Genomic DNA, 27755 nt, shown 5'->3' with positions numbered 1-27755 from the left:
TGGGTGACTTGGGGAAGGAAAGTCTATGAGGACTCAACTTAAGGGGGTGGGGGGAAGCAAATATTGTTTTAAAAATAATAAAATAAAAAAATAAAAAAATGACAGAATTGTATTCTCTCACAGTACAGGGGGAAAGAAGTCTAAAATCAAGATGTCATCATGATCAATTCCTTCTATAAGATGAGGGAGAAAATGTCTTGTGCCTCCTAGCCTTTGGTGGCCCCTCCCTAGCAATCTTTGGTATCGCTTGGCTTGTAGCTGCATCTCTTCTGTCTCCATCTTCACATGTATTCATTCTGTGTGTCCCTGTGAGCTTTCGCCTCTTTTTAAAGATATCTGCCATTAGAAGGGACAGCCCATAAGATGAGATGACCTCATCGTAACTAATTACCCCTGTTTCCAAATAAACTCATATTTTGGGATTCCATGAGATAAGAATTTGGGGGACACTATTCAACCTATTATATATGCTTTTCTTGATAAAACTGGAAGACCTATTTTTCTAATTTCAAATCTGTGAAAGAAGAGTTCTCATATCCCTTCCTTCAAGAAGGTTTACTGGATTCCCTTTGTAAGTTCTCCTTTTAACCTCTCTCTCAGAGCAAAATACAGAAAATAAGTCTTCTGATATTTCCAAATGTTTTACATAGGAAAAATCTGCCCAAAAGCCAAATAGACACATCTCCAAAGAAAATGTCCAGGTGGTCAAGAGGAACAAGAAAAAATACTCATTATCATTTACCATCAGGGAAATGCAGATCAGAACCACAATGAGATACCACCTAATCCCTGTTAGAATAACCCATATCCAAAAGACCAGAAACAACAAGTGCTGGCAAGGATGTGGAGAAAAAGGAACCCTCATACACTGTGGGTGGAAAGTAGACTGCTCCAAACCTTTAGAAAACAGTATGGAGGTTTCTCAAAATATTTAAAATAATTTTACCATATTACTAGACATTTCCATTCCTGGGTATCTACCCGAAGAATGCAAAGACACTAATTCAAAGGGATATATGGACCCCTATGTTCATTGTAGCACTATTCACAATAACCAGAATATGAAACTACCTGTCTATTTTTTTTAATATTTTATTTTATATAATTCTTACATCATTTTTCATCTTTATACAATGTATGCATTTTCATTTTGGTTATATTCCCCGTACAATTGCACACCCTTCCCTTATTTTGACTCTAGTTCTTCCTCTCCCCGTCCCTCCCTAACTGCCCCCCCAACGCCGTAGCGTGTCTCTGGTTTATAATTGCTTGTTGATTTTGATTTTTACTTTGTATTGATTAGTCTTTTTCCTGCCCCCTTATTTAGGTTTTCTAGATTCCTGCTATGAGTGAGACCATCCGGTATTTTTCTTTTTCTTTCTGATTTATTTTGCTGAGCATGATCCCTTCTAGCTCCATCCATGTTGCTGCAAACTGCATGTGTTTATCTTTTTTGATTGCTGAGTAATGTTCCATTGTGTATATGTACCACATCTTCTTGATCCAGTCATCTATTTTTTGGCATTTGGGTTAGAAACTAACTAAGTATCTAAATCCAGAGAAGCAGATTACAAAAATATGGTATATGTACACAATGGACTACTACTTGGCTATAAAAAATGATGAACTCTCGCCATTTGCCACAACATGGATGGAAGTGGAGGGGATAATGCTAGATGAAAAAAGTCAATAGGAGAAAGAAAAATACCAGGTGGTTTCACTTATATGTGGAATATAAGGAAACAAAGGGTCAGACAAAATCAAACCAATAATAAGCACTGCAAAAATGACTGTGGAAGATAAGGAGGGAAGATTTAAGGTGGAGAGGGGACTCAATGGACTATGGTGGAGTGCTGAGGGTGCCTAGTGGTGGGTGTTTTGTAGGATCATGTATCTGAAAAGATGTGATCCCAATGTTACCTCTATTTAAAAAATTAAATAAAAAAGAAAAAAATCTACCCAAGCACTCTCACTAGCCCCTACCCTAGAATGTAGAACAGACATAATTTTTATTTAATTCAATGTGTAGAGTATGTACAATGACTGGCACATAGAAAGCCCTCAATTATTGGTATTTATTAGCTCTGAAGGTAGCCAAAAGTGCCTTGAGGATATAGACCATCAAAACTTAACTTTTTGCTGGAAGTAAAGTATCTGACCTCATTAGTTTCTAGCACAATTTGAGTGGAACTCTCACTGCACCTGGCAGGCCCTGTATCACCACATAACACCTATGTATAATTTATATGTCATTGACTCAGAGGACAAATCAACTATATCTCAGAGCTCTCTGACAACCAGAACATTTCAGGACTCTGACTAGTGCTAAATTAGCATATTCAACATGGAGAACATGTTCAACACGGAGAAAAGTAGGATATTGTTACACATCAAGGGTCTTCCTTTGCCTTGTAAAGACTGCCTTCACATGTACAGCTCTGTGAAACCTTGGATCAGCTGTAGCAGTAGCATCTTGCAGCCATTCTACAAAATGGGTCTTACAAGGGTTTTTGTCTTTTGCAAAATAGTGTCTCACTCAAGACTTAGATTTAATCTGGAGGTCTCAACCTATGTCCTACGTCTTCCATTTCCCTTCCACATCTACTCTCTACCTTATAACCCTGCTCCCTGCCCCAAGATCAAACTGTGGCTTCATTCTTAAGTTCTCTTCTCTAGAAGCTTCTACTTGGATTTAGAATAACAAACAGCATCCCAGCAGGAGTTCAGAAGGGAAAGCTTAAGGTGGGTGATTTACTCCCCTGACTCCTTCCTTGTGAGTTCACTTGTGGCTAAGTGTGTCTATGACCCAAGATCACTGTACCTCTCAGAGGCCTCCACAAGACTCTCCATACCAATTCCCTCTACTCTACTTCAACTTCAGGAATGGAAATTGCTGTCATTGTTATAATACTAACATGACTATGTTATGAAAAATCCATTTGTAAATAACACTTCCTCAAACTCATTCCTAGTTGTTGCAAGATCTTAACTTAGTTTTAGATAAAATATTTCAATTCAATTCTCAGTTATTTTCATCATAAATATTCCACCTGAAATTTTAGGACTGCAACAAATTATCTAAACAAAATCTTCATTTAACAAATGGTGGAATGGAGGTCAGTGAAGGTCAGTGATTTGCCCAAGGTCATGCTACTCAGAAAGGGACTCATCCTAAAACCCAATCATCCTAAACTCCATTCCGGTGGTATTCCCACCCACATGATGGACTTTATATTCCCTCCTTTTCTTCCTCTCAGCATTTCCTTCACTGTTTTCATTCCAGTGCTCTCTCTCTCTGCCCTGGGACTCTAGTTAACATTTATTGCATCTTCATTATACATCAGACGTCTTAAAATATGTAAGTCACCCATGCTAAATTATTTGTTGCCTTAATTCACAATCTCAAAAACCACAAGGCATTAAACTAATTTTACATATTAGGAAACTGAAACTTAAAGACTTAAGTGTTCGAGGTGGCACAACTAAATATGCAAGCCTCCAGTCCAGTCTGTCTGACTGGGGAGTCAATCCTTGCCCTCATGATATCGTGAAGATCATGCAAGTAGCTCAAGTCCCCTTGCTACCCTGTGCCTCTGAACTGCCCCTCTCCCCTCCCCTCCTCACTGTAGACTTTTCTCTAGTTTTCAGATCAACAGGTAGCATCTTGTATCTGATTCCATTAACTGTCAACAGAAAACTAGCTGAATCATCTCTAATGAACTAATTTAGAGAAATAAGTTACCCATCTCTTCCTAGGACTTCATATTTTTTAAATGATGCCTAGAATCAAAACCTAATGTGATCTTGACAACTATAGAAAATCATCGAACTCTAACTAATGCAATGTATTAGCATCAATTCTTATTAGAAAAAGAAGACAGTACCACTAGCTTTTGTTGGAAAGAATTGCTTAAGCAAGAAGATATGAAAAAAAGATTACTTCTAACACATTCATCTAATTGAAAGTTCACTCATTTGTTCTCAAAACAGTGCTGGAAACTGGGAGAAAAAAAGCAATGGAATCCAGGTCTGCAAATGGAGGACTCTGAAATAAAGAACATTACATTCACAGTGTGAGAGGAGAAAGTGAGGAGATAAGGTTTGTGAGCAGGCTTTTATTCTGAAGAGGAAGGAGCTGAATTCCTAAGGAAGTATTTCATCCCACTATGTTCACTTGTATGACTAATTTACAGCAAACCAAGTAATTATTTTTAGTTTTCTCTCTTGTCATTTATAAGATTCAAAAATGCAGAAACTGTGCCTTATTCATCTTTGCATCTTCCACAGTTCCAGACCAATATCTTGGTCTGGGTGTAGAAGATGCTCAATAAATGTTTTTATTAAATAAGAATTCTGTCTTATCAAGACTCAGGTTAAAGAACCTACTCAAAATTTGACCTCCCATGTTGTGCATGTTTCAGAATTGTATGTTTGAAGGTGAAGGTAAGAGTGAAAAATAAGACTTTGCAATAGAAACAGAGGATGTTGTCCAAAATAATGAAAAGAGAAGTCATAGTTCATCAGTTCCAAGGTTCTTTTTTAAATCCCTTTTTCCTTTTACATGTGAGAACCTTGGACCCTTGCTATTATTTTCTTTTTTTTTTTCAAATATCTTTCATATAAAATATATTTTTGAGGCACAATACTGGTTTTTATGTTTCAGATCACTTGCATGTTAGACACAAAAGAACTCCTTGGGTTGCTATGAAGCTATTGTATATACCTGTACATTTTAAGTAGATTTTCAGCACAATACACATTAACAGCTATTCTCAGAAGCACTCAATGTTTGAGATGTACTTATTCTTGCTCCTTTATAGGATTCTGTTTTTTTTGTTTTTTTTTCTTTTGACACTGTATCTACAATAATACTTGAAGTGCTTGGCAATTTAGGGAGAAATTTTAGCATTAAATTTGTTTATTATTTTTCAGAAAAAAAAATCGATAAAGTGGCAAATTTCAAAGCACAAAGAGTGTATGATGCCATCTTTTCAAGCAACACTAGTAAACCTTAAATGATTGCCTAGATCTCCAAAAATGACTCTATACATGATTCAATCATTTTTGCATTTTCTTCTTTGCCTGTATTTTTACTATCAGTTTGAATAAAAATAGATTTATCTTTTTTGAGCTTTCTATTCCCACAACAAAGTGTTAAAGACATTCTGTCCTATGTCTGACTTTGTTGAGTCCATTGTGTCAAAAACAAAACCCCTTTGTGGACTCCATACAATATAGTAAAACAGGGTACAGCAAGATGAGAGAGTAATGCTGAACAAAGCATATTTCTGATATGCCTTTTTGGCCCCTCTGAAGTCAGGAATCAGAACCAGTTTTCTATAAACGTAGGCTACACTCAATGAGATGATGTTCAAACACTTGCTATATGTAAGTGCTCCAATTCATAACAGCAATGGAAAATCTGGCCCCGGCAAACAGGGAGAACAGCCTCCCACTCTCACCAGGCTTGTAGGTCACGGTAAGCGATTATGATGACTCAGCTGGGTTCCAGATGTCTTTTCTTCTCTCACTGGCTAAAATCATGGCACCCAACTTTTGTTTCTTCTAACTCTAAATTGGACAGCAGGCAGGCTTTGTCACCCTTATGTCCTGAAGTTAAACTAAATTAGGTGCTAGTATACTTCAAAAACGATTAGATGAAAATTGGGCATTCCTGTAGCTCTCATGATATCAAAGCAATCTTTAATATTTAGACTCAACATGTGCACTATCTCAGGTTGACCTCTCTCTGCACATGCTGAGGAAGAAAAGGAAGGGGAAACGTCAATATCAGCCCGAATGATTCTCAGCATGGGATACAAACAATGCCATTGATAGCTGGTGTCACCTTGCCCTTCAGGGAGGGTGGAATAAGGGGGCAGGAAGGAGTCCTGGAAATGGATTCTCCTCTCCACCTCCACTCTTCATCCAAAGAGCCCCTCAATCCTGCTCTACCTTTTGTGGAGACACTTCTGTTGATTCTGGGATGTCTAGGGCTAATTTTCAATTCTTGAGACAGTCAGTGGGGCAGACAAGCCAAAAAGCATGTGTTCTGTGTAATATGATATTTTCTGAATCAAAATTGAAAACATATTGTCTGACACATTGATCAAGATGCACATGCTCTAAAAGGAACACAGAACAGAGTCTTTTCATCAATACTAACATAGACGTAGTTTCGTTATTTTGACATCATTGAAATAAGGATGTGACCTGTAAGCGATCAATGGTATATCGGTTTAACAGGTTGCACTTTTTTCTTTATTAGTTCTCCTCCCCGCCCCCGAAAAAAACAAGGTGAGTCTTATAATGAAGAGCATTTTAGATTCAATATATTTGACTCCAGGAACACCAAAACAATTCCAAGAAAAGCAATTGCTTTTCTGTAACATTTCATAAATATGTTCAAACCTTATCATGTCTTCAACCCCAAACTGGATTTCAGAGGATGAAGGTGATAATTTCCTATGTCAACTTGGCTAGGCTCTAGACCCCAGTTATTCAATGAAACACTAATCTACATATTGCTGTGAAGACATTTTGTAGCTACAGCTGACATCTACAGTCAGTTGGCTTTAAATAAAGATTATCCTCCATAATCCGGGGTGGCTTGTTCCAATCAGTTGAGAGGTTTAGGGAGTAGACTGGAGTTTTCGCTGAGGAAGAAAAAATTCCGCAGCCTCAGCTTCTGCCATGGGGTTCCTAGCCAGACCATTCTGACAGCCCCACATGCAGACCTCAGATTTGCTGAACCAGCTTCCATGGTTGCATAAGCCAATTTTTTGCAATAAACCTCTTTATGCATACCCTATGTTTCTGTTTCTCTGCTGGAACCCTGACTGATACAGAGAATCAGTGGTATTTTTTTCCTAATATTTTTTCTCTTTTGACATTTAATTATTTGAAAGGCACTACATTACCCTATTCCTGATATCTATATAAAAGTAAACAGTGAAAAGATCTCTTCCTGTTTCCCTCCTGTCCTCCCAGCTCCTAACTATCACCTATCACACAAATAACCCCTACAATTACTTCCTTATAATAAGCAAACAAACTCAGATAGTCTCCCCAGACTCCAATTGATAAAAAGGCAAAAGGTAGCCCACCTTAAGCAATGTTCTATATTCCCTTGATTTCCCTCAACAATATTTCCTAAAGGTTTTTCTATTTCAGTATGCAAAGAGCTCCTTCATACACTTTTTATACCTATATCATATTCTATTTTATATCTAGGCCATGATTCATTTAAATAGTCACTATTGGTGGACATTCAGCTTATTTCAACACTTTTACTATTATTCACAAAGGAATATCCTCTAAAACAATATGTTAATATATAGAAAGACAGATATAACTACACATGACACATGTATATAACCGTCATGTACTTTGAGCAAGGGCATCTATAGAATGCCTGAAAGGGGCAGAGGGTGCATGCATTTGCACTTTTGAGAAACCTTCCCGAATTTCCCACTACCAAATGAAGAAAGTGCTTGTTTTCTCACAGACTCACCAACACAAATATGTCACTCAACTTTGTAATTTTTGTCAATTCAATTAATTATAAAAGTATATTTCAATGGGTGGATAATTTACATATCACTTAGTATCAGTGGCACAGGCTATGTTTTTCATAGGTTTGAGACATTCTTATTTCCTCTCCTGTATAATCTATATTCGTATGATTTAATAATGATTTTTTTCTATTGTTTTTTTTTTAAGATTTATTTATTTATTTATACAAGCACTGGGTACAGTCAGAAGCGCGGGAGGGTGAGAGAATTCACCAGAGCCAGAGCAGAGAGCAGAGCAGGCAGAAGGACCGAAGTACACTGCTGAGGGGAGCAGCGGGCGGCAAGAGAGGTGTGTGCGCCATGTGGGACCCTCCTCCGGTGGCTGGGGAGCAGCCTGGGATAGAACCGGCGCCGCAGAGGCCACGGGCAGCCTTGCAACCCAGCGCTCAACCGCTGCGCCACCGGGGAGGCCCTCTATTGAGTTTTTTTTTATAGCATCCAAAACTTCTTTTTTTTTTTCTTTTTTTTAACTTTATTCTTTTATATTAATTTTTTTTGTTTTTTACATCATTGTTCATTTTTTTAAATAATAAATTTTATTTTTATATTCCCCATACAATTGCAACCCCCCCATTCTGACCCCAATCCCTCCCCTCCCGCCCCCCACCCCCCAAAAAGTGTCTCTGGTTCATAGTTTTTTGTTGATTTTGATTTTCACTTTCTTATAGTTATTCATTTTCCTGGTCCCTTATTTAAGTTTTCTAGATTCCTGCTATGAGTGAGACCATCCGGTATTTTTCTTTTTCTTTCTGGCTTATTTCGCTGAGCATGATCCCTTCCAGCGCCATCCATGTTGCTGCAAATTGCATGTGTTTATCTTTTTTGAATGCTGAGTAATATTCCATGGTGTATATGTACCACATCTTCTTGATCCAGTCATCTGTTTTTGGGCATTTGGGTTGTTTCCAAAGCTTAGCTATTGTAAACAGTGCTGCTATAAACATAGGGGTGCAGGTGTTCTTTGGAGTTGATGTTTCTGTGTCCTTTGGGTAAATACCTAGGAGTGGAATTGCTGGATCATATGGAAGCTCTATGTTTAGTAGGTCCAGAAATCTCCACACAGCTCTCCATAGTGGTTGGACCAGTTTGCATTCCCACCAACAGTGCAGGAGAGTTCCTTTTTCTCCACACCCTTGCCAACATTTGTTGTTGCTAGTTTTTGTTTGTTTTTTTTTTTTAATAGAGGCATGTTTTTATTTGTTTGCTTGTTTGTTTGTTTTGTTTATACATGCACTGGGCACAGTCAGAAGCGCAGGAGGGTGAGAGAATTCACCAGAGCCAGAGCAGGGGGCAGAGCAGGCAGAAGGACCGAAGTACACTGCTGAGGGGAGCAGCGGGCGGCAGGAGAGGTCTGCGCGCCATGTGGGATCCTCCTCCGGTGGCCGGGGAGCAGCCAGGGATTGAACCGGCGCCGCAGAGGCTGCGGGCAGCTTCACAACCCAGCGCTCTACCGCTGCGCCACCGGGGAGGCCCTGTTGCTAGTTTTTTTAATATGTGCCACTTCTTATGTATTAAGGAGATTGCTCATCTATATGTGATATGGAATACTAGCACCTTCACTAACTTTTCTTTTGTTTTTCAACCTTCCTGATGGTCCCCCCATAAATAATTATTTATTTTGTTTTATCAGTCCTTTCATAAATCGAGATAACAATGGTTTGTAAGACTATATGTGATTCAGAGGCATAATAAAAGGCACCAACCTTTTATTTTATGACCTCCAAATTTTGTAATATCCATAGGAAGACCTTCTCCACACCTGAGTTCTAAAGGCATTCATTATTTTTTCTAGTAGTCAGTATAAGGTTTCTTTTCATCAATCCTGTATTATTCTTTATTAATTTTCAGTTGGCTGACCAGTTGTTGAAAGTCATTCACTATATAGGTTACTTTAAATGTGATCTGGCTGTGACAGATGTCACCCCATTCATCACTAGAGTTGATTTGGCTGATCTGGTGGGCCAGGTAGTTTCCCCAACCTCCCTCATCACTCCACGTGTGTCCCTTCCACAGCTGTATGCTGGGGGACCAAGTGGACAGTCTTCCCAAAACAGAGATAAATGATCTTCAGTCAAAGGCATATCAGTAGCTGTGTTGCTCTGTGAGAACCTTCAGACAAGCTCTCAAGGCTACTTTTTCCCTACTTGAGATGCCTTTGCCATATACCAGATTTCAATATATATTAGGATTAATGTGACCCATTGGGTTTATATCTATGAACTGGTATCACATGTTTTTGATGGTAAAGCTTTGTAACATCTTAATATCTATTAATAGTAGGGTTCATTCTCCCCCACTTTTTCCACTTCTCACCACCTCCCCCATATTCTTTTTTTTTTTTTTTAAGATTTATTTGTTATGCATACAAGAACTGGAGTGTAAGCCAGAGGTACAGGGTGGGGGGGGGGGGGTGAGAGGCTTCACCAGAGACAGAGTAGGGAGCAGAAGAGACAGATCTGCTGAAATACACTGCTGAGGGGACCAGTGGGCAAGACAGGAGAGGTCTGCTGCACCATGTGTGTTAGCTCTCTTGCTGGGCATGGCACTCATGCTGCAGTGGCTGCAAATAGCTTCATAGTGCTAAGACTTAACCCCTTGCGCCACCAAGGTTTTCTCAGCTGTTTTATTTGGTGCTACACAAGTAATTTACAGTGTGACTCTCTTCCTCCCACCTAGCCCCCTAAAATATTTGCTTTGTCTCATCCCATTCTGAAAAATACTACCATTAGATAAATGATGCAGAAAGGCATAAGCATCAGGCAATGTATAGTCACCAGGTACTGTGACCTGGAACAGCCACCACATCTTTTAGGGTCTCAGAATTCCTCTTGACAGAATGGGGACACAGATCAGAAGTTTTATATATATATTCCAGTTCCAAGGTTTTCCAGTTCTATATCAAATGTCATGTTGCAAGTTTTAATTAGTGCTATGTTCATTTATCATAAAAATGTTTGCTTTGTCATTTTATATTATAAACAACTGGAATTTTTTGAATCATACAACATAACTTGTAGTAGGTGAGAGGATTAAAATGAAATGACTTGTTCCTCTACATATAAAAATTTAAACATTCAGACTTCTTCTAAGTTATGTTTTCTAAGCCCTTTACCTAAGTGCAATACAGAACATGCAGAGAATCTGATGTATAGAAAGGTCCTGTTAAAACAAAAGCCTCATAAGTCTGCTTCTATTTTTGTTTTTTGTTTTTGCTTTTTTCTCTTTTTTACCATTCTGTAAATTGCTAGCTGACCAAACACTGTAAGATCAAAGACTCTAAATGCAGTTTTCTCACACATGACTGAGTGGCTGTTGAGTGCATTGATTGCACATCACCGCTGAGTAACTGGGACAACACTCTACTCTAAATAGCATGTCACAGACCAGGATGAAAAAATGAACCAATAAAAACTTCAGTTAGTTGCATTGCTCTGGAAAGCACATTATTTTTAAAAATCTTGCCAACAATTGGCATAATATTAATTTGTGCCACAAAATACCACTGCAATTATATTTCTGGTGACTTCTAATTAACCCCCTCATCTATGAACCACCTAGATTTCTGAACTAAGAAACTGAAACAAGCCCCTCTCTTACAGTGTCAGGTCTTTTCATGGCTGCTTCATTAACATATTTTCCCTCTTCCTGTCCCTTAATGGCTGCATGCTAAGTAGACTCTACTAGAACCTGAGAAATAAAGCACAAAGTCAAAAAAGAATCATGTATTTTCCAAACTCTACATTTATGATTTCTGCAGACTGGTGTCTGACATATATGTAAGAGGCCTTCTGCACGAAAATGAAACATTCTTCAGTGACTGACTGACATGAGAAATCTCATCTTAGCTTTTAAAAATTCCCATACAAAAGCAGAGAGCTAAGATAGAAGGATCTGCATTTATTTCAATAAGTCACAAGTTACTTGGCACTAATCCTAATGGGAGCTGCATACAAATCCCTGGACATCAAAATATCCTTGACTGGGTTGACTTTTAATTTAGGAGTTTACTAAAGCCTGCAGCTAACTGCTGGAGTCTGTGATAGTGTCAAATCCCATAAATGAAGCATGGAGGACTTGGTTAGCAGCCTGGGTAGAAAGCCAAACTATACCCTGGGGACATGGTAATTCAGTACTCAAGGTAGCCCTCAGTTCTATAAGCCAGTACTAAATCAGTGGCCTGTAATAGTATTAGAAGCACTGCAGTGCAGTCTCAAATTTTTGCTATCAGCTCCTCACACTTATTTACAGTTACTTTCTCTGGTATAGGTAGGGTAACTGCAAGGACAGTCAGTTTAGCTTTTACATTAAGTTTCCACAGAAGTGAAGACTGCCTGGCACCCTGCAACCAGCCAGGGATTTCTTGAACCTCCTTCCTGATGAGTAGGGAAGCTGGAGAGACAATGGAGGACAAGGGAGAAGAGACAGCCATCTCCAACTCTGCCTTCTCCAACACTCTGGTTCCAATGCCCATATGACAGGCATAACTAGAATCACAACCATTTTCTGCATCTCTTCCCAAGATTCTATTGTGAGATAAAGACACTTAGAGGTATCTCCTGCCACTGCCCAGGCAAGTGGAAGCTGCAGAGGTCATTGTGGACAGGAAATACAATGAGGACTGCCGCTTTTACTGGTTAGATAGTGGAGGTGAGAAATAAGGAATCTTTGGAAACCTCAAAATCATCATCATCTCTGTCATCTTTGTCCTCTCAGATTGGGTTCACACATTGTACATTCCTCACAAGAAATAAAAAAAAAAAAACCCATATCTCAGAAATTCTTTTTTTTCCAAAGCTGAAAAAGATTAAGTTATTTGCCCATCATTGCTCATTTAGAAGCAGAGGCACCTTCATTGCAACCTATGTCCAATCACAAGCTAAAGCTGGACAATTACATAGCACTCAGGTACAGTTGAGTTCTCAAAGGTCAGGAACTATGTGAGTGCCAAGTATGACCCAAATCCTCAAGTGAGATTCTAGCGCACCATAAATGTAGGCTCAGTAAGAAAGTATAAAACCAGGTCTGTAATATTACCCTTCTCACACTTCAAGGTCTTTGTCTCTTGGGAAGAGAAAATCTTGGGAAGAGATAGAAAAATGCAGGAGATGGTTGCGGCCTATTTAATCCTGTCTTATGGCCATTGGAACCAGGGATGTTCAATGGAACTAGAAAAAAATGCTTCCTTTAGTGAGAATTGTCAGAAAGGAGAGAGGTGAGAGTGAGCTGTTGGGAGTGACCAGCTCTAAACAAGAAAGGGGTAGGTTTTTCTGGAGACTAGAAATATAATTGTCATAGCACATTATTTTAGCTTTAGGCATACAGCATAATGATTTGATATTTGTATACACTGCAAAATGATCATCACAATACATCCATTCACCATTTTGCCTTAGCAACTTTCAAATTTGCAAGGCCATATCATTAACGAAAGCCTCGTGTTATACTTCGTCTACTTAAGTGACTTATTTATTTTGTTACCTGATCCCCTTCACCCATTTCACCTTTCCCCAAGCCTACTCTCCTCAAGAAACCAGCAATCTGTCTTCTGTCTCTATGATTTTAGTTTAGTTTTGTTTTGTTTTTCAGATTCTACATATAAGTGAAATCATGTGGTATTCATCTCTCTGACATATTTCATTTAGTAAAATGTGCTCAGTATTCATTTAGGTCTTCACAAAGGGCAAGATTTCATCTTTTTCTATAACTGAGTAATGACCCATGGTCATTTCTAAAGACAGTTGACCCCAGACAACTTGGAAGGGCAAAAACTCCAACTGGAATACAGAGTCTATGCAGCACCAAAAGGCCTGAGGTGGGAGGATTCCTCATGCCCATCTGGAAAAAAGGCAAGCTCACATCCTGAAAGCCAAAGGGAAAAGTTGCAGCTATAGCAGAGAAAGAAACAGCAATCACACATGCACACAGTCCAGGGGGACCCAGCCCCAGATTGCAGCTGCAGCAGCCACAGAAAACAGCCCCTCTCCTCCTGATCTGTTCTCTGGCTGGGCCAGTTCTGGTGGGGGGCAGATGCAGCTGCTTTATGGGAAGGGGCGCTACAGAGTAAGAAGTAGATCAACAAACACAAAAAGCTGAACACAACCACCTCTCCCACTTTAGGCTTACAATTTGAAATTGATTGAGTTTATTTTTTATTTTTTTATTTTTTTAAATATTGATTATTTATGCATACAAGAGCTGGGGTGCAGGCCAGAAATGCTGGGGGCTGAGAGGATTCCCCAGAGACAGAGTGGGGAACAGAACAGGCAGATGTAACTGAAATACACTACTGAGGGGAGCAGCAAGAGAGTCAAGCGAGGTCTGCTGCGCCATGTGAGTCACCTCCCTGGCTGCAGTGGCTGCAGACAGCTTCATAGTGCTGCATGTTAACCCCTTGCGCCACCAAGGAGGCCCCTACTTTTTATTTTATACAACAATGGACTAGACAGGAACTATGTAATTATCATTAGACAGAACTGGGCATTTAGGGCTAACACAAAGGGATTATTGATTCATCTAAAAATATGTAAAACTATGAAATCTGCTTAAAATGTCATATAGGAAACAGGGAGAGGGAAGTCACAAAGCCTGTATAAAAGGCATTTCTAAAACAAGTACAAGTTATCTTATGCTTTTCAGCCCCTGAGTATAGCTCATTCAGTGAGTAGCTAATACATGCACAAGATTGCCTCAAGCTCATCATGGAATGCCTCTTCCCTGACCTACTCTTTTGGGGAATTAAGTTTTAAGGGTCTGCTGTATCACATAAGCCTTGCATTGCTTACCTTACTGTCATCCCTCACTTGGTTCATAGCTATCTGGCCACCTGACAAGAACCATCTCCACACACAAGAAGCTACAAACCATCAATTACACATGCTGAAAGAGTATATAACCAGCACTTTGTGTTATACACCACAAAACTCCTTTTGCATTTCTTGGTCCTGCCCTAGTTAAGATATTTTTACTTCCTCCATTTAAAATCAATCTTCTGGTGCCTCAGTTACAAGTCACAAAGTTCTGTGACTACTTCAGAAGATGCCAAAAGAACTCATTAGGCCTGAGTACTTTGAGATTCCCAAAGCAATTATTTCTTAAGCACTACTCCATAGAAGCAATCGAGGCCCAGGATAGGAAGCAATTTGTCTATCAGGAGCACTTTCACACAGATGGCACCTCTGCAGCAGCAAGAGAGAAGCAGGAAGCAGTAGCAGGTGGCAGGGTGAGCATGCCTCAAGATGAAGTTACATACAAACTGAATCTGGACTTGGCTTGCATTTTGCATTTCTTTAAAGTATGGGACACACTATTGGCTTCCAGATTCAGAACCGTATCTATACAGAGTCATAACTGTGTTTGTTAATATTTTTGCAATGCTTTTTAATTTCCAAAATTTGTCAATAAAGAAATAAAACTTGCCTTCTAATTTGAAGGTAAAACTCATGATGGAATATAAGAAGAAACATGTTTTATATAATCCATCTCTTCTCATTCCTCCAGTGAGACCACCCTGAGACACATGTTCGATACTGACTCTCTGCTTTCTCCCAGCAGAATGAAACTCAATTACTCACAAAATTAACCAGCTTGATAACTCAACCATTACTGGAGTTTTCTAAGAACACCCCCAAAGACTCTGGATATACTTCTGTGGAAACCTATGTTAAGACAGGTGGTAACAGAACTGGCTCTAGGAAGATCTTTATCATGAATCTTGAAATTGTGAAGTGATAAATTAAGGGAAGAGAAAAAGTGCTTAGTGGTGGTGGCATCATAAATGTGTTGACTCCAATATGGCGAGCTTAAATGATGATGAGATTAAAGGGAAAGAGGTTGTATTAGTTGACTCAATATTGATAGAGCATGAAAGATACAAGATCTGTGAGATTTGTTGATTATTTTGTTTCTGTTAAAGGTCATTCTTTGCACTAAACAAAAATATGGACAGGTTCAGATTGGCTACTCAGAGCACACTGTGAAAATGAATAGAATATTCCCACAATAGTCTTTAAACACTCTTAATTCTTGCAGCTGAAAAGCGACTTGCTGAATATGAAGCCAAGAACCTGAATGTGAGATTAGTCATTGCAAAGAAAGACTTAATTCAGAATCCCAACAAGTCTAGAGAAAGCATTGAATATAGAAGGAGTGGGATTCAGAAAACCAGGACAGGAACCTCTGGTTAGCTATAACCGAGAAATTTGAACCTATGTCACCCTAAACCTCTGGGCTGGCACAGATTGTCCAATTCCCTGCTAAAATAGTGCCTCTCTTGCCTATAGATCATGCAAAATCCTCACTATGGCAAGTGTCTCACAAGACAATGGATAACACTTGCCTCTTTAAGCTTTGCCCTAACTTCACTTACGGCTTCCAGGCCAATAAACAGGGTCAAGTCTCAGCATGAGCAGACCTGGGTCCCTGCTATTGAAGGAAAAGAATTATCTATAAAAAGAACTGCAGGACCTGGCTACCTATTTCCTGGCAGAAACTAGGAGAACATGCCTAAATATGAATCTTGATAGTACTGAACCAAAGGAGGTAGAATATAATATTGGGTAAAAGAATTTTTTTAATTTAAAGGTACTCTGTTGTGACTCAGGATGAACATCTGGAAAAGACACCCATAACTGGTTCTTAAAGCTTGCTGTAATAATTACTTGATGCTGGAGCGGTAGGGAATAATTTTCTATAGTAAAAGAGATGGTATGCTATAACTTCTTGGCACAGTCTTGAGGAAGGAAGCCAAGTCCAAAGGTGGACATGCTAGAATTTGTCTATAGGTATAATATCAGAGAGCCCACCAGCTACTTAGGTTCCCTTCACAAAAGGCTACAGAACATGTCCTTCACTAAAGAAATAGCAATATGCTACAGCGGGGTACATGGCATTTTTGAAAATTTTAGTCTTGGCTCTTCTTTGCAAGACAAGATTAATGGTAGTGATAATGCTATGCAACTGGGCTCCCTGGAATCAATGGGGATGACTGGACTCTGGAACTGCAGAGACAGAGGAGCAACACTTAACCACCAGAGGCAAGGTAGATGTCATAACCATAACAACTAAACACTAAAATGGCATCTGAGAATTCTGACCCACAAAGATCTATGGCAATGACTAACAGATCACAGTATTCCTTAGAATGAGATGGTTTCCAGATCTGAGCCAATTCTCATCCCCACTGACTGAAGAAGAGTCTATGACTTTTTAAGATAGGATACTGTAACACCATAGCAAATATAAACAGCAGTGAATCCTTCTATATTGGGTCCTATGACTTATTTATTAGAATAAAGATAATGCCCAAACTATTTCAGGTAAGTTGACCACAAGGTCTGAGCTAACACTATTAGGGGTCCTGGAGACTCAAAACATCGCCATAGCCTCACTGTTAGAAGAGGAGTTATAGAGGGCCTCCCCAGTGGCATAGCGGGTTCAGCACAGCGCTGTGAAGCTATCCACAGCCTCTGCAGCACGGGTTCCATTACCGGCCAACCAGGGAGATACCAACATGGTGTGGCAGACCTCTCCTGTCTTGCCCGCTGTTCCCCTCAGCAGTGCTTTCGGTCTGTCTGCCTGTTCTGCTCCCTGCTGTCTCTGGTGAATCCTCTCACCCTCCCATGCCTCTGACCTTTACCCCAGTTCTTGTATAAAAATAAATAAATCTTTAAAAAAAAAAAAGGGGGGGAGGAGTTATAGAGTCAAAGTAACAAATGGAGGTCTGGACCAATCCATCTTATGCCCAGGAACCCTCTTGTGATCAACTTCCCAGTCCTTTATTGCATTGTTATGGTAGATACATTTAGCAGCTGGCAAAGCCTTCACTTTAGTTCTCTAACTTATGGAATGAGAGCCATAGGGGTAGGAAAGGCAACTACAGTTTTCTAAATCTGCCCTCTCCTTACTGAAGACTGTGAATCAAAGTCACATTACATCCTGAAAGGAATGGCATGTTATTGTCTCCCTCAAGAACTGTCTGCCACCTGGAATCACTGACAGGAAGGAATGAACTTATGGTGGGATGTGAGTGGACTGAGTGGTACACGAGGCAACAGTGGCAGATATTGTCAGTGTATCAGCCACAGATCCTCAAACATTACCACTCTCCTGCTCAAAGCTGACTCCCAACTGCCCAGTGGCTCTCTCTGATGGGAAGAGGCTCTCTGTCCACACACATGGCAGGTCAGTAATGTGAGAGAATGCACATCCCCCAGGAGCAGTGTTCACCAATACCTAAAGGGAGCTGGGGCTTAAATGCCACAGTTCCTTTCACCTCAAGGTGGAGGATGCTGATTCACAGTTTCCTTCATTTCCTCAACGAGTTCCACTTCCAGATGCTTGATTACAGTCTCTTTATTGGCTGTCATCTGTCCCCTACTTCACCTTTCCACCTCTTACCAGGGTTCCTTGGAATAATCCCCCAAATAAATGACGCACACTCCACTCTCCACCTCAGGATTTACTTTTAGGAGAACTAAGCAAAGAAAGACGGCCCAGCCATGGGGGAGGATATCCACAGGGACACTCAAGCAGGCACCAAGCCAAGTCCCATGAAGTGGACAAGATTTTGTCTCCTGGGAAGCCAATGAGTGACACACTGAATACGAACAGAATTCAAAAAATTCTCTGGTCCCGCAGGAAGAGAAAAGGCTCCAGCTCTTGCTGTAGGCTCTAGGAGATGCAGGGAGGCTGAGCAATCAATGGGCATGTCTCACTAAGTTCATTGACACCACTACAGCCCTTTGTCAGGTCACTCATGTGGCACTTTCCAGAAATCAGGTTCTCCCCTCTCCCATCTCTGTAACTCTCCCTCACTTCCCTGCCACCACCCTAAGTCACACACAGGCTAACTGGTGTCTGCAGTAGCACTTTTACATTCCTCTTTTCCTTTCATAACAGATACCACTACCCATAATACAGATCTTTAACAATTTAAAAATAATTTCTTCTTTCTTGAGTGTAGTGAAAGACTCATCTTCAACCCTTTACAGAAGATGAAAAATATCTGTATATTATCTTTCATTTGCAACAAAGAAAAATAAACAAACAAGGACAGTCTGAGCAGTTACATTCTCTACATATGTGGAAATAAAACACCCCATCATTAATGCTGTTTATTTGTTGGTTACAAAACTACAAGATAGGATTTGACTTCCTTAATTCTTTTCTCTCTTTTCCTAATTCTCCAAAAGATACTACTTGTACAATCTTAAGGAAATGCAACTGTGTACGTCCTTTTAGAGTTCATATATCCTGGATTCTAAATCTATGGTATTGCAAATGCTTTGTCTCTATTAGGACATAGCTCACTTCAATTTCAATTTATTTCTCAATAATAGTTTTTAAATATAAAACATGTGTACACAAGAATAACTATGAATTAGGATACCACATATTTATTTGCAGCTATAGAAAATTCTTTTTTTCACATGTATACATACATGAAATCAGTATGTAGTCTAATGAGCACTGAATCTACTCACAATGTTTAAAAATTACTAACTGGGACCTCCCTGGTGGCAGGGGTTCGATTCCCAGCTGGCCAGGGAGAAACCCACATGGCACAGCAGACCTTTCCTGCCTCACTTGCTGCTCCCCTCAGCAGTGTCTTCTGTCCATTTGCCTGTTCTGCTCCCCGCTTTTGTCAGTTAAGTTTAAACATAAATTCAACTACGTGAGAGCAGATTCTGGCCAAGAATGAAAGACTGTCTAGGAGACCACCATGAAGCCCCGGAAGTTTGGTCTCTTACGAGATTCCTTATAAAATACCTGAAGATCTGGCCTGAAAAAGTAATAAAAGCCTCCCTATTAGCCTTCAAGACAGCCCAGGGAATCTTCCTGAGTAGCTGCTTTCACTCCTTAAGAACACACTGGAAAATAAATAGCTCTGCAGCATACAGTCAGCGTCTATGAAATCCTGTCCTTTGAGCTCCCAGGCATAAGAAAAGAACTAGAGGAGATGAGTAAAACTGTAAAACTTTTCACTATATTCCAGATGAAATACCTTCCTTCGAGCTATCTGAAACCATGCACCAAAGCAGCCACAGAAGATAAAAATTCAAAATGTGGTGTCCAGCATTACAAAGTAACATTAGATTTAGTTGCCGTAACTCCGGGCAACAAAGAGGACGTGTTCTGCAACCCTCCCAGGCCAGGTACGTTCATGGTCAGTTCGGGCAGCTTGAAAGGGGGCTTGGGGCCCTTGGCATCATCGCCACAGGTTTGTTAACAGTGCATAGGGGAAGCAAGGCAGCAACAATACAGCAATGTAGGAGCCCTGAGAATCCCTATAGCTCTTTCCTCTCTTAGCGTTTCTCTGATGCTCTCCAGCGCAAGGTCCTGTGTAGTGGCAGGAATGGGCCAGTGCAGGTTCTCTAGGACCCAAGCTGACGGGGTAAAGAAGAGAGTCCTGGAGTCCTCAGTGGCTTTAGCAGGCTTTATTAGGATTTACTAGGTACACAGCTGGCAGGCCTCCCAGGCCCCAGCAAGTCTTCACTCTGTGGGCTCTCCAGTGGTCTCTGCTTCTCTTCCACTCGGTTCGCTCTGACTCTCTGCTTCTCGTGGTTCTGCTGGCGACCCGGTGACACCACCCTTATAAGCTCAGTCTCTCAGCCCAGGTGTACCCACCTACGCATGCCCACACCCCACTCCAGATGCCCACCATCAGGCATGCATTCAGGACCCCAGGGATCCATCATCAGTCCTAATGGCGGGAGGGCAGAAAAGTCTGATACTTTTCTATTTACCCTACATCCTGCCACCTCCCGTCCTCGGTGCCGCCCTCCTTAAATGCTCCGTCTCTCGCTCAGGTGTGCTCACCTACACACGCCCACACCACACTCCAGAGCCGCCATCAGGCCTGCGCACGAGACCACAGGAGTCGATCATTGATGCTAACGGCGGAGGGCAGACAAATCCTGATCGCTTCCATTTATCATCTCTGGAATAAACTCTTACTCACCTACCAGGTATTAGGCTGAACCAAAAGAAACAGCCCGTGTTAGGCCGTTTTTTACCCAACAAGTGACAACTTCGTATGACCCAGCTTTCTCTCACACTTGCACGGAGAACCGTAGAAATGTAACCTGCTGTTCTGGAAAATTACAGGTAAAACCTGTCACCGGACCTCATCATCTTACCTTCCAGAGCATGGTCAAGTAGCCAGAGGAAGAAGGACTGGACAGAAGGCATCCAGGTAGTCCCAGGGCCGCGCCGCTTCGCCGCTATACCACGCTCCTTCCGCACCTGTGTGCACTAACGGAAAGAAATCCAGAAAGCGTGTCTACTTTTACGACCTGTCGCAAAGCAGGCACCGCGGCGGGTGGGCTTTGCGGCGAGTGGGCTTTGCGGCAGCCGCCCCAGCCATAGGCACCCAGCAGCAGAGGTAGCGCCCGGTCCTTTCCGGGAACCAGTCTCTGCAGGCCTGCATCATAGCCTGCCTGCTCTTCCCGCCCCTGAGTGGCGTTTTAGTTTTTAGGTGTTGTTTGGCATGATTTGGATAGGTTATTTATTCCCAAATGAATGAATGGTAATTGCTTCTTCCATGTGCCCCGTTTCAGCTTAGGGAAGCTTTCCTAGAAACTCCCCTTCCCAATAGCAGGGAAACCTGTATTTGGTTTGCAACCATATCAGAAAACATAAGTTAAAAATGCACTTTCTTTTCCCCAAAACTATTTCCATGAATTACTCGTGTTGTCTTCAACTTGGTCCAGAGTATCATAGTTGGAGAACAATAGCAGGAGAAATTGTTCTCTTTGAGAAATTCTCTAGTGGTGTTGCTTTCACAATACGTTTTCAAGTAATATGTTAAAGTTGTTGAGAGTACCCTGTATAGGTGTTTGGGGAGGCGGAGGAGCGCTAGATGAGCAAAGTCTTCGAAACACGTTTTCTTTGCTTGCTGTCTCATCAGTCGTGATGCCCGCCAGCCCTGCTCCACTACCTGCCGTTGGACTGTAGTCCAACTGTAGTCCTCTCGCTGGTGGAAGATCTATAGGAAAAAGGTAACGTGGATCCTTGAACTTCATCTTTTGGGCATATTTAAGGGGGTTACCATTTATTTCTCCCTTCTTGAAATACTCCTTTCTGGAATCCTTGACATCAACTCACCTTCTCCTTCTTTGGCTCTTTTCACATTCTCAGACCAGCTTCTTTACTAAACTTCTGAATGTTGAGATTCCTCAGGATTTAGGTTAGACCTTCCTTTTTTTCTTTTCTCTCTCTGTGGTATCTTCCATACCCCTGGCATTGAGTAATATCTGTTTGATGACAATACCCAATAATCCTCACTAGCCAACATCTCTCTTCTGTGATCTTGATCCATATATCCACATGCCCTCATCACATTTCCCTCTCAAGTAAAAACTAGACATCAAGCTCAACTTTTCTCCCAAAACTCATACATAGTGTATCTATATTCTTTTTTCCTCTCACTGTCTTTGGGTTTTGACAAATGCATGTATCTAAATATTAACCTCAAGCTCTTCACCAGTCAATCCCTGAACTCACCTCTTAGGTAAATACTCTTCTGGTTTTCCCCCCTGTAAATTTAATATGCCTGTCTAGAATTCTGTATCATATAATTAGACACATATACTCTTTTGTGGAAGACTTATTTCACCCAGAAGAATATTTTTGGAGTCACCTTTGTTGTTTGAATATAACCCTAGTTCATTCCATGATATTCAGTATATCATGGTCTCTCCATTTTGCTCCTCAAATGTCATGTTGGCTGCTACAAGTTTTTGCTTATTATGGGGAGAAAAAAGCTGCTAAAAAATTCTTGCACACAACTTCTCGTGGACCTATGGTTTTGTTTTGTTTTGTTCTGTTTTGTTTTGGTTTTGGTCATAGCTAAATGCTTAGGACTAGGAGTGAAACAGCTGAGTCATTGTTTAAGTAACAACATAAATCTTTGAAATCTTGAGTTGAAATTTTAGACACAGTCTTCAGGGAAGATGTTACTAAATAGTAAAGTTTCAGTAGCGACCTGAAAGGGAAGACTTAAGAGTTTGGTCACATATGGATATATAGGTCATTGTAAAGATTTGGCTTTTAGGAGATTTTTGAAGAATGATGTGATAAGAGGTGAGTTATGTCTTAAGATATTCACTCTGGCTGTCATGTTGAGAACAGGCTTTATAGCACAAGGATGGAATTGGAAAGACAAGTTAGGAATTTGTTGCAATAGTCCTATTGAGTGATGAAGGAGACTTGGCTAAGGTAACTAGTAGTGGAGAATTGTGAGGATTGATTTGACTCCAGAAATATTTTGAAGGTAGAAGTGAAAGTATTGGCTGACGGGCATTTGGTGTGAAGGATAGAGGAGTCAAGGATTACTCCTTTTTTGTTTGTGCAATAGTAAAAGTAGAGTTTTTATTTTTGAGATGTAGAAAGACTGAAGAGCAAAGTTTTGTGCACAAGAAGAATAGCAAGAGTTCAGCTTTACACATAATTTGAGCAAGTATTTGAATATATGAATCTGAATTAAGTTATAGCTGAAGTTACATAAATTTTGGGAGTTTTCAGATTCAAACCTCCATGAAATCTTTGTATCCTGTGACTTGCTTTTAACTTATTATGAAAATTTGTAAATATTTGTTTATAGAATATAATATAAAAAGCAGTATTCATCACCTGTCTAAAACAACACCTGGGAAAATATTTCTTTCTGTAGTGGTTCCTTCTACTACTACTGCTACCACTAATAACAATCAACATTTATTTGGTGATGATTATGTGTCAGGCACTATTCTATATTTTTAATTTCAATAAATGGAACTTCTGATCTTACCAGTGCCCAAATAAGAAACCTATAAATCAATCATTTCATTTCCCCTTCCAAAACACACCACAACCACCACTAAGTCCCTTCAACTCAACAAAATTTGTTCTCAAATTCTTCCCCTTCCAATGCCCATTGCTGTTATCAATCCAGGACATCATCATCTGTCACCTGTATAAACCAGATCAAGTCAATGTCAAGGGTACCTTTTGGCAGTTCTTAGGATATAATCCAACACCTTGTAGGATTTTTGTTTGGTCTCTGCTCACCAGCCTCCCCTTGGACCACTCTCCTCCCTTCTTTGCCACATTGGGCATCTGATCTCCTGTTCCATCACTTCCAATAATCCTTATGTAATTCTCCTACCTAATATCTTAGGCTTCAGCTTAAATATCATTTCCCTAATTTTTCCTGATCCTCCAAACTAAATTAGGTCCCCCTATTATTCTTCCTCATAGTAATGTATTTTTCCTTTAAAAGACTTATCACAATATCATTTATACATGGGTGTACTTTGTGTCTTTCTGTTCCACTCATCTATAAATGTTTAGAGGGTGGGCATCTATCTTGTTCACAGATGTGCCCAGAGTCAAGCAGAGTGCATAAGACATAACAGTTGTTCGATCAATAGAGCATCTGAAGCCTCTGTTGACATTAAAACTCTTTTCCTACACAGTAGCTGTGTTAGAAAATGAAAATATCAAGTTTCTTGTCTTTGCCTGGAATTGTGTCACTACAGTTTGATGTCCCCATTTAGTTCTTGTTGATTGGAGGCTCTGTTTGACCATTACCAATAGTGAATTTTTTATTATCAGAATTAATTTTTTTAATAATAAACTCAGTTTGAAAAATGAAGATCTTTCAAATGTCCACTAGGAAAAAAAAATAATATACTGGGGGAGCCGGTGTCTTGGCAATTTATTTTTAAGTTGAGCATCAACTTCCAGTTCAAGATGTAAAATTAAAAGAATCATAATTTGAAAAATTCTTAAAAATAGAAAGCAGGTGGAATTAGGCAGATGGAAAAGTTGGGGGTGGAAGGACAGACTGCTGTCAGGCACATGCAGAGGAGAAAGCTGCAGCACAAGTAGAAGCCATCCTTTCCAGCATAGTTCTAGAGCAACTCCAAACTAGTGAGAAGGAGGCAAAAGTCAGGTGCTCCATCAAGGACTGTCTATGGAGCAGCTGCATCCATTAGTCCCACCCCCCACCCACTGGCCTCCAAGAGGAGGCTGCAAGTAACTGGCAGCAGGAGCAGTTTCAACCAGACTAAAGTCAAAGAAATGCTCTCTAAACAAATTGAAAATATGCCTGGAAAGGGCAGGGTTCCTAATGTGGATGTGGATACCACAGAATTAGTTCCTTCTATTTAATCAGCCAGGAGAGGGGCTAGATTGGCTGCATGCTCCCTGCTCACATGCTCCAGCTGACACCACCCACATGCTGTGCACTCAGAGTCAGCCTCCAATTTACAGGAAAGCCTTATAGGAAAAACTACTCCACACAGTACAGCAGCTACTTAGCTTCATCCATTGGATTGATTTAGTGCCTATCATGTGCAAAGTGTAAGTAACGTTGTATTATACCGGTTGCTGTATAAATATTTCTGGAATGGGTAAAAAAAAATAATGAAAGATAAAATTAATCTTTCAAATAATTGTTGCCTAATAATGGCTTACAGTCAGCATTCTCCTGAAATTTGTTTTGTGATTTATAAAACATGCAGTGTTTACACTCTTTACAACCTGCTTCTTCCCATTTTTCAGGAACATTACTTTCTTCTCTTTCTCCTCCGTTTTCAATTCTTTCTCTTTTTATTCCTTAGTTCTCCTTCCTCCTTCTTCACATCAACTGTGGAAATCCCCCCATAGCTGCTCCTCTCTAGAGCCCCTTATTCTGGATATTTCTCCCAGATGCCCCTTGTTCACTGACTCACCATCTCATAGTGATGCCACCTTCTTAGTGTCAGTTATATGAAATCTTGGGTGACTTCTAAAGAACTTTTCTTCTTTATTTTCCATATCCTGCTGGTCTCTCAGGAAGCATCATATGATCTAGTATTGACCGAACTCTACAGAAATATGTAAGCACGAATAATGAAATAGTTCACTATTTTATAAATTTCAAAAATTAGAACTACAGAAAGTATAAGGGCCTCCCTCATTGCACAGGGGTTAAGTATAGCACTGTGAAGCTATCCACTGCCTCTGCAGCACGAGTTCAATCCCTGAGCATCCAGGGAGCAACCCACATGGTGCAGGAGACCTCTCCTGTCTCACCAGCTGCTCCCTTCAGCAGTGTATTTCAGTCAGTACGCCTGTTCTGTTCCCCACTCTGTCTCTGGTGAATCCTCTTACCCCTCGCACTTCTGGTTTGTACCCCAGTTCTTGTATGCATAAATAAATAAATCTTTAAAAAAAAACCTCAAATATAATATCAGGAAGGAATAAAACACAGATATGTAGGCTATAAAAACATGTAATTGTTCTAAATTACTAAAAATTTGATTTTGAAAAGTGTGATGAAGAAAAGGAAATGGTAGATATACATTTCATAGTTCTTAACACCCAAAATATAAATACTGCTTTTTTAAGAGGGTAGGTGTTGAAGAAGGTTGATAAACAACTGCTCACTTCCTACCCACGTTTTTATCAACTGAGAAATTAGAGGAAAGGACTAAGGAAGTGAGCCAGTGAAACTAATATGGCAAGATTATTATTGATAAAGCTAAATTTAAAGATGTGACTTAACATCTGTAAACTAGGTGCTTAAATACTGCCCCCATAATTAGATAGACCCTCAGCCACTCCCTGCAGTGACCTCAAATGGAGACAGGGTCTGCCCCTTTACCACTCATCCTCCAGAATGGCAGAGGGGGACAGTTGTAAGGACAGACTCCCTAAACAAAAAGAGAGAAAGGGAATGAAGTACCTTACCCCATTCTTCCCAAATCACCAGACATATTAATTCACTTCCCCCCATTGGGGAACAGCAAAGAGATGTGGGGTGCATTACACTTTGAAGCTTTCCCCACGCAGAACCAAGAACATGAGAGAAAAGTTCCTTGTTCCAAACATAAGGCTCCCTGAGGGATATGGTAGACAAGCCATTTGACAACATCCTGGCAGTTGATGTGGTAACAAGTCTACTGAGACTGATAGATATAAGGATTTCTTATTGAAAACTGATTGTGACACAGAAACCTGACTCAGTGAAAGCCGTTCTGAAAAATGCCTCCACAGTGTAAGTAGAGAATGCGATTTTCAAAAAAAAAAAAAAAAAAGCTTCATCTTCAATACTTCTGATAAATACAACTTCCAGTGGTTATTATTTTCTGATGATAACAAGAATAGTTACTCCGCATAGAATGAATATATTCCAGTTCAGTTCATCCCATTATTACATATGGTTTCCACATAATACCCTTTCTGTCATTCTGTTGCTCCAACAACACACAATACTCATGTGTGTCTGCACTTACATTGTTCCCATCTGAAATGCCCTTCTCTAAACTTTCAATTTTTTTTTCCATGTCAGCACATATAGACCTACTTTATTTTATTTTTTATATAAATTTTTATTTTTATATTCCCCATACAATTGTGACCCCCTTATGTTGACCCCAATCCCTCCCCTCCCCAACCCCCAACCCCCATAAAGTGTCTCTGGTTCACAGTGGTTTGTTGATTTTGATTTTTACTTTCTTATAGTTATTCTTTTTCCTGGTCCCTTAATTAAGTTTCTAGATTCCTGCTATGTGCCATTCTCACTAGTGTAAGATGGTATCTTATGGTAGTTTTAATATTCATTTCCCGATTACAAGTGATGTTGAACATTTTTTCATATGCCTGTTGGCCATTTGCATTTCCTCTTCAGAGAAGTTTCTTTTTAGCTCTTCTGCCCATTTTTTGACTGGATTATTTTCTTTGTTGTTGTTGAGTCTCATCAGCTCTTTGCAGATTTTTGTGATCAGTCCTTTATCATTAGTGTTGTGTGCAAAAATGTTCTCCCATTCGGTGGGGTTTCTCTTTGTTTTTGTTATTGTCTCTTTTGCTGTGCAGGAGCTCTTTAATTTGATGTAGTCCCAGCTGTTTATCTTTGCCTTCACTATCACTGCTTTGGGTGATGTGTCTGTAAATGTCCTTGATGTGCATATTACATAGTGTTTCGCCCATATTTCCTTCTATGTATTTTATGGTTTCAGGTCTTATGTCTAGTTCTTTAATCCATTTTAAGTTGGTTTTTGTGTATGGTGTGAGGCAGTAGTGAAGCTTATTCTTTTGCATGTAGCGACCCAGTTTTCCCAGCACCATTTATTGAACAAACCTTCTTTGCTCCAATGCATATTCTTTGCTCCTTTGTCAAAGATTAGTTGACCATAAATCTGTGGGTTTATTTCTGGA

At 40.1% G+C, this 27755-nt stretch overlaps 1 pseudogene across 1 annotated transcript in view; it reads right to left on the bottom strand.

The window, feature by feature from the left end:
- Positions 1–20542: 20542 nt before the first annotated feature.
- LOC311185386 (inorganic pyrophosphatase 2, mitochondrial-like) overlaps positions 20543–27755 on the bottom strand; it is an 85088-nt pseudogene continuing 77875 nt past the window's right edge. The window contains exons 4-6 of the transcript in view: positions 20867–21025; positions 20711–20825; positions 20543–20547 (exon numbers count right to left, since the gene is read on the bottom strand). The product of the transcript in view is annotated as an inorganic pyrophosphatase 2, mitochondrial-like (transcript). The remainder of the gene's footprint in view (positions 20548–20710; positions 20826–20866; positions 21026–27755) is intronic.

The sequence above is a fragment of the Talpa europaea genome, assembly GCF_964194135.1.
Source record: "Talpa europaea genome assembly, chromosome: 15".
In the NCBI taxonomy this organism is placed as follows: Eukaryota; Metazoa; Chordata; class Mammalia; order Eulipotyphla; family Talpidae; genus Talpa; species Talpa europaea.
The sequence above is the reverse complement of the archived record's forward strand: the minus strand, read 5'-3'. Positions and strand labels throughout refer to the sequence as shown.